Raw genomic sequence first — 16,702 nt, forward strand, 5'->3', positions numbered from 1 at the left:
TAATATTGTACACTGGTCAGCCACAACATTATGATCACCGACCTATTATCAATCAGTAACACACAAGGGGCATGCACTATCAGTGAGCGTGTTGCCCAGATGAAGAATGGGGAAGATGTGCGATCTATCTGAGTTTGGCCGAGGGCAGATTGTGATGGCCCGGAAGCTTTATCACGCGCGTTTCAGAAACTGCACGATTTGTCATGTGTTCGAGGAGAGCTGAAGTGAGTGTCTTCAACGCATGGCGAAACCAAGTTGAATCCACGTCTAGATGTCGTGAGGTTGGGCGGCCAACACTCGTTAAAGGCGTCGGAAGTCTTAGGCTGGGCGGACTGGTAAAATACAACATCAGACTTTAATGCTGGGCGGAATACAAGTGTATCTGAATACACCGTGCACCGAACACAGCTAACGAAGGGTCTCCGCAGCCGATGACCCGTGTATGAGCCAATGTTAACACCACGACATCGGCAGCTACGACTGAAATGTCACGTGACCATTGTCACTGGATGTTGGCGCAATGGCAGAGAGTTGCGTGGGCTGATGAGTCCCGATACCTTCTTCATCATGCCAATGGGAGGACGCGAATCCGTCGTCTTCCAGGGGAGCAGCTCCTTGACACATATACTGCGGGATGGTGAGAAGCTGGCTGCAGCTCTATTACGCTCTGGGGAACATCCAAGCGGGCGTCTGTGGGTCCAGTGGAGCTTGTGCAAGGCACCATGATGGCCAAGAAGTATCGTACACAGATTGAAGACCACGTACAGCCCTTCATCGCGATCATGATTCCCGACGAATGTGACATTTCTCATCAAGATAATGCGCCATGGTACAAGGCCAAGAGTGTGATGCAGTGGTTCGAGGAATACAGTGGCGAGTTCCAGTAGATGTGCTGGCCCACCAACTCACCAGATTTAAACCCTATCGAACACATCTGGAATGTGACTGAATGCAGCGTCAGAGCTCATGCCCCCCCCCCCCCCCCCCCACACACACACCGGAATTTGTGCGTATTAGAGACTGATGTGAGCAGATGGGTTGCCAAATCGCTCCAACGACCCACCAGGGCCTCATGCTTCCGTACCGCCGCCGTTATCTGTGGCAAAGGTGGACATACCAGCTACCAAATAGGAGGTCGTAATGTTCTGGCTGATCGATTTTATTTTGCCCGCCCTGTGCAAATGGCTCGGTAGATAACACAAAGCCGAAGCACCGTAACATCACCAGGTGCCTACATGTCGTGTGGAATTATGAGTTATCCTGCCAGCTTACTAACTTTACAATTTACGTATGTTTTAGGCTGCAGCAGATGTAAGTAGGCTGTTTAGGTTTTTATATCGGTAACGCCACGTTGCGCTCTGTATGAAAATCACTGGATGTGCTGTGTGCAGTCTGTGGCTGGTTGGCATTGTTGTAATATTCGCTATTGTAGTGTTGGGCAGTTGGCTGTTAACAGCGCGTAGCGTTGCGCAGTTGGAGGTGAGCCGCCAGCAGTGGTGGATGTGGGGAGAGAGAGATGGCGGAGTTTTGAGAGCGGATGATCTGGACGTGTGTCCATCAGAGACAGTAAATTTGTAAGACTGGATGTCATGAAGTGATAAATATATATTATGACTTTTGAACACTATTAAGGTAAATACAGTGTTTGTTCTCTATCAAAATATTTCATTTGCTAACTATGCCTATCAGTAGTTAGTGCCTTCATTAGTTAGAATCTTTTATTCAGCTGGCAGTATTGGCGCTCGCTGTATTGCAGTAGTTCGAGTAATGAAGATTTTTGTGAGGTAAGTGATTCATAAAAGCTATATGGGTCATTGTTAGTCAGGGCCATTCTTTTGTAGGGAGTTTTGAAAGTCAGATTGCGTTGCGCTAAAAATATTATGTGTCAGTTTAGTGTTGATAGGAATAAGTAAAGAGCGAAATATCAGAGTACGTTCAGTTCTGCTCAACTGTTTGAAAATCAAATAATGTGAGAGGTTTATCAGCACAGTCAATTCACTGATTTTTCTAAGGGGACGTTTCACAGAGAAGAGAATAAAAATGGTAGAATGGATCAACAAGAACGTTTGAAAGAGAAGGTAGATAAATATTCTCGCCAAGAAGATCTCGATAACGTTTCTACCCCTATGAGCCTGTTCGCAGTCAAGTGATATTGTTAGAAACTTGTTATATGATGCAGAGACCTTTGAATATTGTCAGCGCCTGATGTTAATATTGCCAACTGACTCTAAACACAAATAAACGTAATGTATTGCGTATGAATAGACGAAAAGGCCCGATATTGTTTCACTACAATGAAACAGTCACAACTTTCAGGAGTCTACGAACTACGTCCGAAGCGAATAAAGAGTGCACGAGTACTGCAAACTAATACCTAGGGGAAGGCAGAAAGATTTATTGCAAAAACGCTGTTGTTGTTGTTGTGGTCTTCAGTCCTGAGACTGGTTTGATGCAGCTCTCCATGCTACTCTATTCTGTGCAAGCTTCTTCATCTCCCAGTACCTACTGCAACCTACATCCTTCTGAATCTGCTTAGTGTATTCATCTCTTGGTCTCCCTCTACGATTTTTACCCTCCACGCTGCCCTCCAATACTAAATTGGTGATCCCTTGATGCCTCAGAACATGTCCTACCAACCGATCCCTTCTTCTGGTCAAGTTGTGCCACAAACTTCTCTTCTCCCCAATCCTATTCAATACCTCCTCATTAGTTATGTGATCTACCCATCTAATCTTCAGCATTCTTCAGTAGCATCACATTTCGAAAGCTTCTATTCTCTTCTTGTCCAAACTATTTATCGTCCATGTTTCACTTCCATACATGGCTACACTCCATACAAATACTTTCAGAAATGACTTACTGACACTTACATCTATACTCGATGTTAACAAATTTCTCTTCTTCAGAAACGCTTTCCTTGCCATTGCCAGTCTACATTTTATATCCTCTCTACTTCGACCATCGTCAGTTATTTTGCTCCCCAAATAGCAAAACTCCTTTACTACTTTAAGTGTCTCTTTTCCCAATCTAATTCCCTCAGCATCACCCGTCTTAATTCGACTACATTCCATTATCCTCGTTTTGCTTTTGTTGATGTTCATCTTATATCCTCCTTTCAAAACACTGTCCATTCCATTCAACTGCTCTTCCAAGTCCTTTGCTGTCTCTGACAGAATTACAACGTCATCGGCGAACCTCAAAGTTTTTATTTCTTCTCCATGGATTTTGATACCTACTCCAAATTTTTCTTTTGTTTCCTTTACTGCTTGCTCAATATACAGATTGAACAACATCGGGGAGAGGCTACAACCCTGTCTTACTCCCTTCCCAACCACTGCTTCCCTTTCATGTCCCTCGACTCTTACAACAGCCATCTGGTTTCTGTAAAAATTGTAAATAGCCTTTCGCTCCCTGTATTTTACCCCTGCCACCCTTAGAATTTGAAAGAGAGTATTCCAGTCAACATTGTCAAAAGCTTTCTCTAAGTCTACAAATGCTAGAAACGTAGGTTTGCCTTTCCTTAATCTTTCTTCTAAGATAAGTCGTAAGGTCAGTATTGCCCCACGTGTTCCAGTGTTTCTACGGAATCCAAACTGATCTTCCCCGAGATTGGCTTCTACTAGTTTTTCCATTCGTCTGTAAAGAATTCGTGTTAGTATTTTGCAGCTGTGTCTTATTAAACTGATAGTTCGGTAATTTTCACATCTGTCAACACCTGCTTTCTTTGGGATTGGAATTATTTTATTCTTCTTGAAGTCTGAGGGTATTTCGCCTGTTTCATACATCTTGCTCACCAGATGGTAGAGTTTTGTCAGGACTGGCTCTCCCAAGGCCGTCAGTAGTTCCAATGGAATGTTGTCTACTCCCGGGGCCTTGTTTCGAATCAGGTCTTTCAGTTCTCTCTCAAACTCTTCACGCAGTATCATATCTCCCATTTCATCTTCATCTACATCCTCTTCCATTTCCATAATATTGTCCTGAAGTACATCGCCCTTGTATAGACCCTCTATATACTCCTTCCACCTTTCTGCTTTCCCTTCTTTGCTTAGAACTGGGTTTCCATCTGAGCTCTTGATATTCATACAAGTCGTTCTCTTATCTCCAAAGGTCTCTTTAATTTTCCTGTAGGCAGTATCTATCTCACCCCTAGTGAGATAAGCCTCTATATCCTTACATTTTTCCTCTAGCCATCCATGCTTAGCCATTTTGCACTCCTGTCGATCTCATTCTTGAGACGTTTGTATTCCTTTTTGCCTGCTTCATTTACTGCATTTTTATATTTTCTCCTTTCACCAATTAAATTCAATATTTCTTCTGTTACCCAAGGATTTGTACTAGCCCTCGTCTTTTTACCTACTTGATCCTCTGCTGCCTTCACTACTTCATCCCTCAAATCTACCCATTCTTCTTCTACTGTATTTCTTTCCCCCATTCCTGTCAATTGTTCCCTTATGCTCTCCCTGAAACTCTCTATAACCTCTGGTTCTTTCAGTTTATCCAGGTCCCATCTCCTTAAATTCCCACCTTTTAGCAGTTTCTTCAGTTTTAATCTACAGGTCATAACCAATAAATTGTGGTCAGAGTCCACAACTGCCCCTGGAAATGTCTTACAATTTAAAACCTGGTTCCTAAATCTCTGTCTTACCATTATATAATCTATCTGATACCTTTTAGTATCTCCAGGGTTCTTCCTTGTATACAACCTTCTTTCATGATTCTTAAACCAAGTGTTAGCTATGATTATGTTGTGCTCTGTGCAAAATTCTACCAGGCGGCTTCCTCTTTCATTTCTTAGCCCCAATCCATATTCACCTACTACGTTTCCTTCTCTCCCTTTTCCTACACTCGAATTCCAGTCACCCATGACTATTAAATTTTCGTCTCCCTTCACTATCTGAATAATTTCTTTTATTTCATCATACGTTTCTTCAATTTCTTCGTCATCTGCAGAGCTAGTTAGCATATAAACTTGTACTACTGTAGTAGGTGTGGGCTTCGTATCTATCGTGGCCACAATAATGCGTTCACTATGCTGTTTGTAGTAGCTTACCCGCATTCCTATTTTCCTATTCATTATTAAACCTACTCCTGCATTACCCCTATTTGATTTTGTGTTTATAACCCTGTAGTCACCTGACCAGAAGTCTTGTTCCTCCTGCCACCGAACTTCACTAATTCCCACTATATCTAACTTTAACCTATCCATTTCCCTTTTTAAATTTTCTAACCTACCTGCCCGATTAAGGCATCTGACATTCCACACTCCGATCCGTAGAACGCCAGTTTTCTTTCTCCTGATAACGACATCCTCTTGAGTAGTCCCCGCCCGGAGATCCGAATGGGGGACTATTTTACCTCCGGAATATTTTACCCAAGAGGACGCCATCATCATTTAATCAAACAGTAAAGCTGCATGCCCTCGGGAAAAAACGCTATGGATGGTTAATCATGTGCGATTCACCTACTAAACAAATCGTCCACAAAAAAAGGAACTGCTCAATTCTTGAGTACTCTTTTTCAACCTGCTAATAGTTGCAAACTTTCAAAGAAGAACTGCACCATTCCTAATTGGTTTTTAAGTCAACGTCAGTGTCACGGAAATTCTAAAAAAATTACAGTGGGAAGTTGCAAGGAAGGCGTTGGATATCGTGGAGTGCCTCACTCAAAATACGGAGACCCTGCATCCAAAACGAGCCAACAAGTATACCGTTTACTCCAGCGTATACTATCTGATCAAATGCATCCGGACGCCGATTAATGGACAGTAATATGGGACGTGTCTACCATTCGCATTTATGACGGCTTGAACTCTGCTGGGGACACTTTCAATGTGTTTGATTGTCTGTGTATAAATAGTAGACCATTTTTCCACAAGAGCCGAAACCAGAGAAGCTACTAATGTTGGACGCTGGAGTCTGCAGTGAAGTCGGCGTTTCGACTCGGCCCAAAGGCGTTCCATTGGGTTCAAGTCGGCACTCTGTGCAGACCATTCCATTACAGGAATGTTATCGTCCGCAAACCATTGCCTCACATTTATTGCTTTATGACAGGGCGTACTATCATGCTGATATAAATAGCCGTCGCGTCAGAACTATTGCTCTACTGTACTTAGTACACAATTCTGAAAATGCATTTAGCGTATTCCTGTGCGCAATAAAGAGGACACACGAAACATACTGAAATACCATCTCCACCATACTTCACTGTTAGCACTACACATGATGGCAGGTAACGTTCTCCAGGAATTCACCAAACTCAGCTCCTTCCATAGGACTGTCACAGGATATGGAGAGATTCATCACTCCAATCACTCTTTTCCAATCATAACATGTAAGCTTTCACGGCCGGCGTCTTCATTAATTAAAACTTCCGGGCTGAATTGCCGTGGTCCATATATAAAACTTCTTCTCCTTCCTGACGTTTTGTTGCCTACTGCGGGCAACATCTTCCGAGATGAGTCGGCGACTGGCTGCTAGGCGCTGGTGGTCCCGCTTATATAGAGCGCTTAGATGGCGCCACCACTCGTCACGTGCTTTCGACTTTAAAACTATCTCTGGCTAGTGCCATCTCTCTCGATTACAGGTAATCGGTTGTCACTTCGTTGGTACAAAGTCGACCGTCATATCTTGTCTAGTTTTAATCCTTCTTCTTTTCTGTTAAAATTATTTCCGTGCTATAGCTTCCCTATACCTCGGGAAAGATCAGTTTGGAATCCCATCTGCCCGTTTAATAACCAATACATCCAAAAAATTTAGCTGTCCATTACTCTCTTTCTCCATGGTGAATTGTATCTTTGGATTGAAACTGTTTATGTGCACCAAAAAATCACTCAGTTCCTCTTCAGCATGATTCCATATCACAAAGGTGTCATCCACGTATCGATACCATTTCAAAGGGCCGACTTCAGCAGCTGTTGTTCGAAAAATTCCATAAATAGATTATCAATAGCAGGACTTTAGGGCACAAGGTATATAGGAAAGACACACACACCGATCGTTACCTACATAAGAATTCGAATCATCATCCTAGGCAGAAGAGAGGAGTCGTAAAAACTTTAGTGGACAGAGCTAATAACATCTGTGAGCCAATTTACTTGCAAGATGAATTAAGCCATTTGCGAACAGCTTTCAAGAGAAATGGGTACACTGACAAGTAAATAGATCGAGCACTCCATCCTAGAAGAAAAGTGTCCAAAAATACACGACAACAACAACCGTCGGCTGGAAAAGTTTTTCTTCCATTTATTCATAACATCACGGACCGTATTGGTAAAGTTTTGGCCAGATTTCAAGTGGAGACAATCTTTCGACCCACCAAGAAAATTAGTGAAAGTTTAAGATCGGTGAAAGACGCACGACACCCTTTAGCTACCCCATGTGTGTATAAAATTCCGTGTAGCTGTGGCATGGTTTATATTGGAACAATTAAAAGGAGTGTTAATACCCGCCTAGCGGAACACAAAAGGAACTGCAGATTGGGACAGATTGAGATATCAGCTTTAGGGGAACACGTTTTCAAAGACGGTGATCACGAAATAAAATTTAGTGAGACAAACGTGATAGCTAGGACCTCACATTATTATACTCGCATGTACAGAGAAGCTATAGCACGGAAATAATTTTAATAGAAAAGAAGAAGGATTAAAACTAGACAAGATATGGTGGTCGACTTTGTACCAACGAAGTGACAATCGATTACCTGTAATCGAGAGAGATGGCACTAGCCAGAGATAGTTTTAAAATCGAAAGCACGTGACGAGTGGTGGCGCCATCTAAGCGCTCTATATAAGCGGGAATACCAGCGCCTAGCAGCCAGTCGCCGACTCACCTCGGAAAGATGTTGCCCGCAGCAGGCAACGAAACGTCAGGAAGGAGAAGAAGTTTTATATATGGACCACGGCAATTCAGCCCGGAAGTTTTAATTAATGTCACTCTTTTCCAGTCATCCACTATCCAGTGGCGTCGCTCTTTGCACCATCTCTAGCATCGCTTAGCATTGGCTGCAAGATGTCTGGCTTATGAGGAGATGCTCGACCATTGTGCCCAATTCCTTAAAACTCCTTACGCACAGTCATTGTGCTAACTGGACTGATAGTAGCACCTTTGAAACTCACGTGTGATTCCTTCCGCTGATTTCATGCGATTTGTAAAATCGTTGTCCGTGAGTACATGAGGTGCGCCTCGTCTTAATTTATCTATAGTGTTTCTTCACTTTTCCACTTCACAGTTGCATCACTAACAGTCGACTTGGACAGCTTTAGGGTTGAAATGTCCCTGGTGTATTTCCTATTCAGGTGACATCCAATGACTGGACCACGTTCGAAGTCATAGAACTCTCCTAATCAACCCATTCTGTGTTTTTGCTTCTCTACTGACAACGCTATAGTTCCCACCTCCTTTTATACTGGTGAAACTGTCTAATGGCTACTTTTCATCGGAAAGTGTACATCTCCCGTAATGTACACTGAAGTGCCAACTATCTTTCGTCTCGCGTATCATCCGTAAATGGAAAAAGGCGATGGAGTGTGTTGAAGATACTGGGACTGTGTGTATGGAAGACCAAGATTGAAGTACTCGTAATGGTGTAAGATGATGATGAAGTCACTCGTTCATACCGTTCAATCTATATATCGAACAACCGATAATTTAAAGAGTGGCATTAAAATTCATTGTTAAAAGACATAGGTGATACAGTTCTTTGAAGAGAGATGAAGGTAGTGAGAAAGGGCAGAAATAAAATTAGCAATAAACTTAACATCAGAATTGAGAAATACAAAGGAGATGAAGTGAAAGAAATCATTGACTTTGGAAGCAAAATAACACAAGGAGAACAAGAAGCAGACTAGCAGAGGCCAAGGCGAAAAGAAGTTTACGTTTGAAATACAGTATTGCGTGTAAGGGAAACAGAAAAGAATGGAATCGAAGTGTTTATGACCGGGTGCTGTAATAGAATGTTGAAAATAAAGTGGACTCGTGCAATAAGCAACGAGGAGATTCGCTACAGAATTGGTGAGGAAAGGAACGTGTGATAAAGATTGACAAGAAGGAAAGACAGAAGGATAGCACATCAAGGATAATTTCCATGGTACGTGAGAAGGCTATAGAGAATAACAACTTTAGGGGCAGACAGAAACTGGAATATATCCAACAAGTAATTGAGATTTGAGGCGTTCCAGCACATTCCTGGGTATCGTTATTAGAGAGTCTTGCAAAGAGTGCACTGAGGAGATTGTAAACTTTGGCTGAGGTAGAATTGCAGCAGTGTTGACTGATCCGGGTTTGTAGTCTGTTACTGGCCTACGAATGAGAAAGGGAACACGTGGTCCGCTGGAGAAGCTGCCTTGTGTGTTGGAGTTGTAGCCGCAAACACGAGCGATTAAGGCTCCCCGAGTCGTGTCCACCTAGCGGTTTTTTTCTGGTATTTCTGATGCCATGTTTGTCTAGTTCGTTCATTGAGATGTGCTGGAGTTGCCTGCCATGGCAGAGCAAGTGGCCCTGTTAAACAAAGTATCTCAGTGCGGGGGTTTCGTACTAGCGAGTAGCCAGTTTTTCGAATATGTAACTTCTTTTCTTATTTTCCCCTGTTCGCTGAAGCTAGTGTTTGGCTTGGCATGTCTTCTGTCTATCCCCGTCTATAACAGTCTATAACAATGTGTTTTACACGCTGCAAAGGACTGTTAGGTTTTATTGAGATTTTAAATTGTCAATCTTCCCGTCATTCCATTAAGGTTAAACATTTGTTGCACTGGTAGCGCTGAGGTCGTCCCTCAGATGGCTTGACATATGTTAGGATATTTGTCTTAGGTATTTACCAGTCGATTCAGTAGGGTTTGGGAACCAGTTGCGCCAAAGGTACGTGCAAGCTTCGATATGCTTTAAACTAATTGATGTACACGTCAGCTTGACGTTTTTTTAGAGTTTTGTGTTAGACATCTATTTTAAGGAATTTCTTATCTGCCCTTTCAATGAGTCACCAGTTGACTCTGTAAAGTTTAGTGCGCCAGTTGCACCAAGTTTAATATAATTAATTTACACGAGTTATTTTTTTAAGCTCTGGAGTTTTCAAGCGAACATTTATTTTAAGGAATTTGGAAAAAGCGTCTAAATGTCTTTCATCCTGCGTAAGGAGAAAGTGTTACTGGTTGTGAAGTTGCAGTAACTGTAAATCTAAATATTTGTCATGGCACAGTTTCTATTCCTTTCTGTCATCACCTTTGGTGAATCATTGCCACCATTCACATTTTTCTACATTTTTTTTTTTAAATCCATCTTATATTCTACATCTTTGAAAGCTTTACAGTGTGTAGATACATCATTTACGAACAAAATTTTCAATTCTCTAGATAGTTTCCATTCTCTCAACTGCCTTACCTCATCTTGGAACCAGCGCCTGATTACCCGCATGCTAAAATTCTGGACCAACCTGTTGGAGCCACTGTTTGGCAGAGTGCACAAGGGAGTCATCATCTTCAAACCTTGTTCCACGAAGAGAGTTTTTCAGTTTCCCAAAGAGATGATAGTGACATGGAGCCAGGCTTGACTGTAAGGTGGGTGTTTCAGTGTTGTCCATCCGATTTTTGTGATAGCTTCCATGGTTTTTTGACTGACATGTGGCCGTGCATTGTCGTGCAACAGCAAAACATCCTGCTTTTGCCGATGTGGTCGAACACGACTCAGTCAAGCTTGAAGTTTCTTCAGTGTCGTCACATATGCATCAGAATCTGTGGTGGTTTCACTTGGCATGATGTCCACAAGCAAGAGCCCTTCGCAATCGAAAAACATCGTAGCCATAACTTTTCCAGCAGAAGGTGTGGTTTTGAATTTTTTTTTCTTTTGTGAATTTGCATGGCGCCACTTCATTGATTGCCTCTTCGTCTCTGGTGAAAAATGATGGAGCCATGTTTCATCACCTGTCACAATTCATCCAAGAAGTTCATCTCCACCATTCTTATACTGTTCCAAAAGTTCACTGCATACCGTTTTTCTTGTTTCTTTGTGAGCCACTGTCAACATCCTGGGAACCCACCTGGCACAAACCTTTTTTAACGCCAACACTTTCAGTATTCTGCAAACACTTCCTTCCCCTATCCCAACGTAGCGTGACCAATTCGTTCACTGTGATGCGTCTGTCAGCAGTCACCAATTCGTTAACTCTCTGCACATTGTCTGGAGTGTGTGCAGTACGAGGCCTGCCGCTGCGAGGACAATCCTGAATATTGCCCTGCCCGTTTTCATCACGTAACCTGCTTGTCCACTGACTAACTGTACTACGATCGACAGCAGCATCTCCATACACCTTTTTAAACCTCTTGTGGATGTTTCCCACTGTCTCGTTTTCACAGCACAGAAATTCTATGACAGCACGTTGCTTCTGACGAACGTCAAGTGTCGCAGCCAACTTGAAGACATGCTGTGACGGCGCCACTCACGGGAACAGGTTGAACTAAGTTTGAAAACAAGCGGAAGGATGTATCTACACACTGTAAAACTTTCACACATGCAGAATGAAAACTGTATTTTTACAAAAATAGTGTCCACTTCTTTTGGAGTGATGGTAGAGAAATAATATGAGAGTCGTTCAATGATCCCTCTGACAGGAACTTCACTGTGAATTGTAGATTACACATGTAAATGAACTGTGGTGGCAGTTTGGACCAACAACTGTGAACAACACATGTTTTCATTCGACCAGTCAGTTGTGAGCAGCAATGTTAATAAGTGAACCTATGACTGTAGTGTGTCAGCATTGTCGTGTCACAAATCGCAATAGAAGAATACTCTAAATGAAGTGTTCAAGACATTCTCCAGAATGTTCTGAAGAAGGAAAAAGTGTGCGCAAAGTTTGTCCTGCACACCTTGATTCACTAACAAAAACATCGAATTGACCCCTGCCGCGACTTGATTTAAATGAAAAGCAAGGACAGTCCTTTTCTGGAAAATATCGTCAGAGGTAAAGAGACTTATCAAAACAAACGTACCACAAAACGTCAAACTACAGAAATTCACTTAAAGCGTTAATGCTCTGATGACATGAGCGACATTCAAGCCATAGTGACGCCCGAATTGAATCCCTAAGAAGGATTTATTTGACAGTTTTCACATGGATTTATGGACGTTATATGTGTTGTACTTAATTTGGGGGGAGGGGGAGGAGGGGAGACAATGTAGAACGCCAGAAGCATTAAAACTATCATCTTAATACATATGTTTTTGGATGAGGGTCCGCCTTTATCGAAACACAATTTTGTTTTTTGCATCATCATCATCAGTGGGCTTTTATTTTATGTGTGTTACACCTAAAGAATGTTCTGTACTGTTTGTATACATGTAAATATTAGTTTTTAAAATCGTAATTACAGATTTTTGAAGATACACATAAAATTATGAATTCATACCTTTTAACCACATGGTGTGGTTTTCCTGATGTCTTATGTTTTTACAGTGGCTGATTTCTTTCACAGTTTGGCATCTGCAACCATATACAACTTAATGTAGATAAATTATTTAAGGAAAAACTTACAATTTGCTTCAACCCCAAGATGATCACCATCTTAATGTTTTTGTATTAGGTACTAACCCGTCTCGGAACTTTTTGAGCTGACGGGTTATACCCTCGTCTTATCAACAACTAGCTTCTGTGGAAACCACAAATTAAAGGCTCTACATGAAAGCGCTAAAAAGAAAGTACGTTTCTGAATGAAAGTTGTATAAGACTGCGGTGTAGACGGACCCTGTTTAATTACGTTTGTCTGTGATTTAATTCAGCTAGTGATACAACTTCATGCCGTCCTGATAAGTGCCAAATCACTCCGTTTACCTCAACACCGTAAAATTCACTCAAACAAACGCCGTACTAATAGAGATCAACAGACCTCGTCCTCATATACGATGTTAATATCTCAGTGTGAAATTCTTATTAATAGGAGCGCAGTGTACGGAAGATAAGCAAGCATTTATCGAATATTCAAGCTCTTATCAGTGTGTGTTTTATCGTTTAATATTGGCTAAATGGGGGCCTCCCCAGTTCATGGCAGAGATAGCACGTGCTTATTTCACCAGAAGTAGACCTGCCCAGTGACTCGACATCTTCGACGCTAGGTATCCTACATTGTCTGGTTAGAGCTAATTTTTAAGGATGGAATCAATTGTAGTGTCGAAGCAAATGAACTCTGTAGTTCCTGATTTTCATCGAGAAGTAGCTTACCTATTGCATTATCTGTGTGGATTCCAGAAATGACTGAAATTCTTTCTCATTGAAGTTTCATCTATGATTTCCGTACACTAGTACCAGAACTTTCGTCAGGGAGTATGTGGAAGTAGCACTAGTGGGAAAGCGCTGTTTATGATGGCCAGTGACAGACTCTGCTACAAGGGACATAAAGTATAGAAAAGTATTGAAATGCATTAAAGTGAATGCGCAAACGGCCTTGCCGCAGTGGTAACACCGGTTCCCATCACATCAGCGAAGTTAAGCGCTGTCGGGCTGGGCTAGCACTTGGATGGGTGACCATCCGGTCTGCCGCGCGCTGTTTGCAAGCCTGGTGCACTCAGCCCTTGTGAGGCGAAACTGAGGAGCTACTTCATTCAGAAGTAGCGGCTCCGGTCTCGGAAACTGACATACGGCCGGGAGAGCGATGTGCTGACCACATGCCCCTCCACATCCGCATCCAGTGACGGCTATGGGCTGAGGAAGACACGGCGGCCGGTTGGTACCGTTGGGCCTTCACAGCCTATTCGGGAGGAGTTTCGTTTACTTTGTTAAAGTGAATGAATCAATGGGGATGGAATCACTGAGGACACAGAGACTTTATATGATATCATAGTCTCAGTTTGGCACAAACTTTCAGTACTTACGTGCGTCGTGAGTTTCTCATTACATTGCAGGTTCAGGATATGAACTGATTGCATCTTCATTTCTTTCCCGTTAGTTCATTCGTTCCATTTGAGTCAATTAACTATTAATTGAATTCAGAAAGGTACAGTGGTTGGAGAAAAAAAAAACGCGAGACTGGCTCCTGCGCAATGCCCTCAACACGTTGCAAGTGTCTGTCGTGGTCTGAACAGTTTTTCGTGGAACTGCGAGTGCATTATGTCGGAGCTAAGTAACTTCAAATGCGGGCAAATTCTTGGTGCTCGTATGGTGGGTGCTGCAGTAATCAAGGTAGCCGAGGCATTTAGTGTTTCAAGAGACACCGTGGTGCCCGCAGGGAGAGCAGAAAATCATCATCCGCTATGTAACCACGTGGACGAAAGTGCTTTTTAAGTGATCGAGACTGAAAGTCATTAAAGAGGATTGTTACAAAAAATAAGAGTACGACCTCTCCAAACTGAATGTTGCGCTCGCTAACCTTGTCAGCACTTTGACAATACGAAGGAAGGGTCAGCAGCTGGGAATTTCACGGCGAGCTGGAATTCCAAAGCCACTCATCAGTGCTACAAACTCCAGGACCAGGAAAACGTGGTGCCAAAGTCATAAAAACCTGGACTACGGAGCAATGGAAGAACATCATTTGGTGAGTCTTGTTTCACACTAACTTCTGGCTGAGTTTGCGTCCCAAGAATGAAGCACAGTGGGGGCGTTCGGTGATTATTTGGGGAGCAACATCGTGATATTACATGGGCCCCATGAATACTCTGCAAGTTCGCATTACTGCGAAGCATTATGTGAGCATTTTGGTTGACCAGGTTCATCCCGTGATAGAATGTTTGCTCCTCAATGGTGATGCTGTGTTCCAAGACGACAGGTCCACAGTTCACATAATTCGCACCGTCCAGGACTAGTTTTGTGAGCACGAGGATGAATTGTCGCATCTTCCTGGCCACCACAATCACCAGATCTCAATGTTACTGACCCTATGCGCTCTACTTCGGAGAGAATGATGCGTGATCACCGTCGACCATAATCGTTACCTGAGTTTGCCTCTGTTTTGCGATAAGAATGGTCTAAGATTCCTTTTAAAACCATACAGGTTCTGCATTTATCCATTCCGAGACGACTGTATGCTGTTTTGAATGCCAATGATTTTCCTACAGCGTATTAGGCATTGCAGTGCGTCATGTTTTTGGTATATCGATATTTTCGTCCACCCTCCGCATTCCGTTAAATGATGAGGGGTTTGGGAGCTTTCGCTGTAGCCCTATCGCTAAACTCAGAAGCAAGATCTATGCTATCACCGGACATCGCAGTTCAGACAGCATTGGTCGAGCTGGCGCGATGGCAAGATACTGGTCTAGCATTCGAGAGGACGGTTGTCAAAATCCGCTCCCGTCCATTCTGATTTAGGCTGTCCATTGTTTCCTTAAATGGCATACGCCAAACGCTGCGATGCTTCTATTAGAAAGGAGACTCCCAATTTCCTTCCCTGATCCGTTCTTGTGCCCCCGCCACTAAATACCTCCAAGTGTATGAAACGGTAAGCACCAATATTCCTTGCTCTTGTTAAGTCATATATGCACTCAAGTATGCTTCTCAATAAGTAGAAAAATACATTTTCATACTTGCCCATGTCTTATTACAATTTACCGTCCTGAAGACGTTATACAACAAATTAAGTAATCCTTCCGTTGTGTACGACACATAGAAAGTGCTAACATTAATTGCCGCCAGCAGGGTAGCCAGTTCTGAATAACGACACATTGCGGTATTTTAAGGAACCAAGTTGTAGGTATTTTCACTGGTACAGAGGAAATTTAAAGCAGCAACAGTACGGGCTGTGGAGTGGAATTGGCTTGGAGTTGTGGAAATGTAAGTATAATTTATCCGAGACGCCTTATATTGGCAGCTCTATTACTAAACAAAACTATTAAAATTTTAAGTAAAGCACGCCGATAATAGATTACTTAAAACAGGCACAATAGGAATAATTTAACAATAATATTCAAACAGTGCCAAAATCTTCCGTGAGAGATATAGTGATACCTACAACTCAAATAACACTGGAACTAAATCAGACTTCGAAGGTATATTTCAAAATATCACAATACACGTTTCAGGTCTGGCTCAGTATTATAGAAATCCTCAATTAGAGGATATAAGACAGAAAGACACAATCAGAATTAAAATTTAAATCACACAGTTTAGATACAGGATGCTACGCTATGATAAAGTACGCAAGCAATCCCCGTTTGGGACAATATTCTAACGAGCCTGAAGACCTGATCGCTAGCACGCATATATGTCATGTAACCTAACAGAATAACATGAAATAGTAAGCTCGTAAAAGGTAAGTAAAAGAGCTAAACAGCAATCATGAAAGGTAGTGTCATGCTTGAGCAAAAACTTCGCGCTTTAAGAGCAATGTCTTAACAGTATCAACATTAAGCCACCACTAGCCTTCCGAAAAAATAAGTTGCAATGACGATGATCAATGTATGCAAAGTCACTTTAGCTGCTGGTAAACCTTTCGGGACGTGAGGTCGTGGTCCAAGAAACTCTTCTGTTCCTGACGTTACGTCCAGTACTACACTGGACATCCTCAGAGGCGCTCCTCCGCTGAGTCTTGCCGACTGACCGGTTGAACGTTCGACAGCGACATATATACTGTAGAAAAGGGGGCGTGGTCGAAGTAACAGGTGATGACCAGAAATATTAAGGTATCTGGCAACTTCTTTACAACCATATATTGGGAAAACTGACTCATATATAAAAGACTCGCGTCATTTTATTGAGAAAGTTGGACAAATAGTGGCTCCTGAAGATATTC

Source organism: Schistocerca piceifrons, chromosome 2 (genome assembly GCF_021461385.2).
Source record: "Schistocerca piceifrons isolate TAMUIC-IGC-003096 chromosome 2, iqSchPice1.1, whole genome shotgun sequence".
NCBI classification, from domain to species: Eukaryota; Metazoa; Arthropoda; class Insecta; order Orthoptera; family Acrididae; genus Schistocerca; species Schistocerca piceifrons.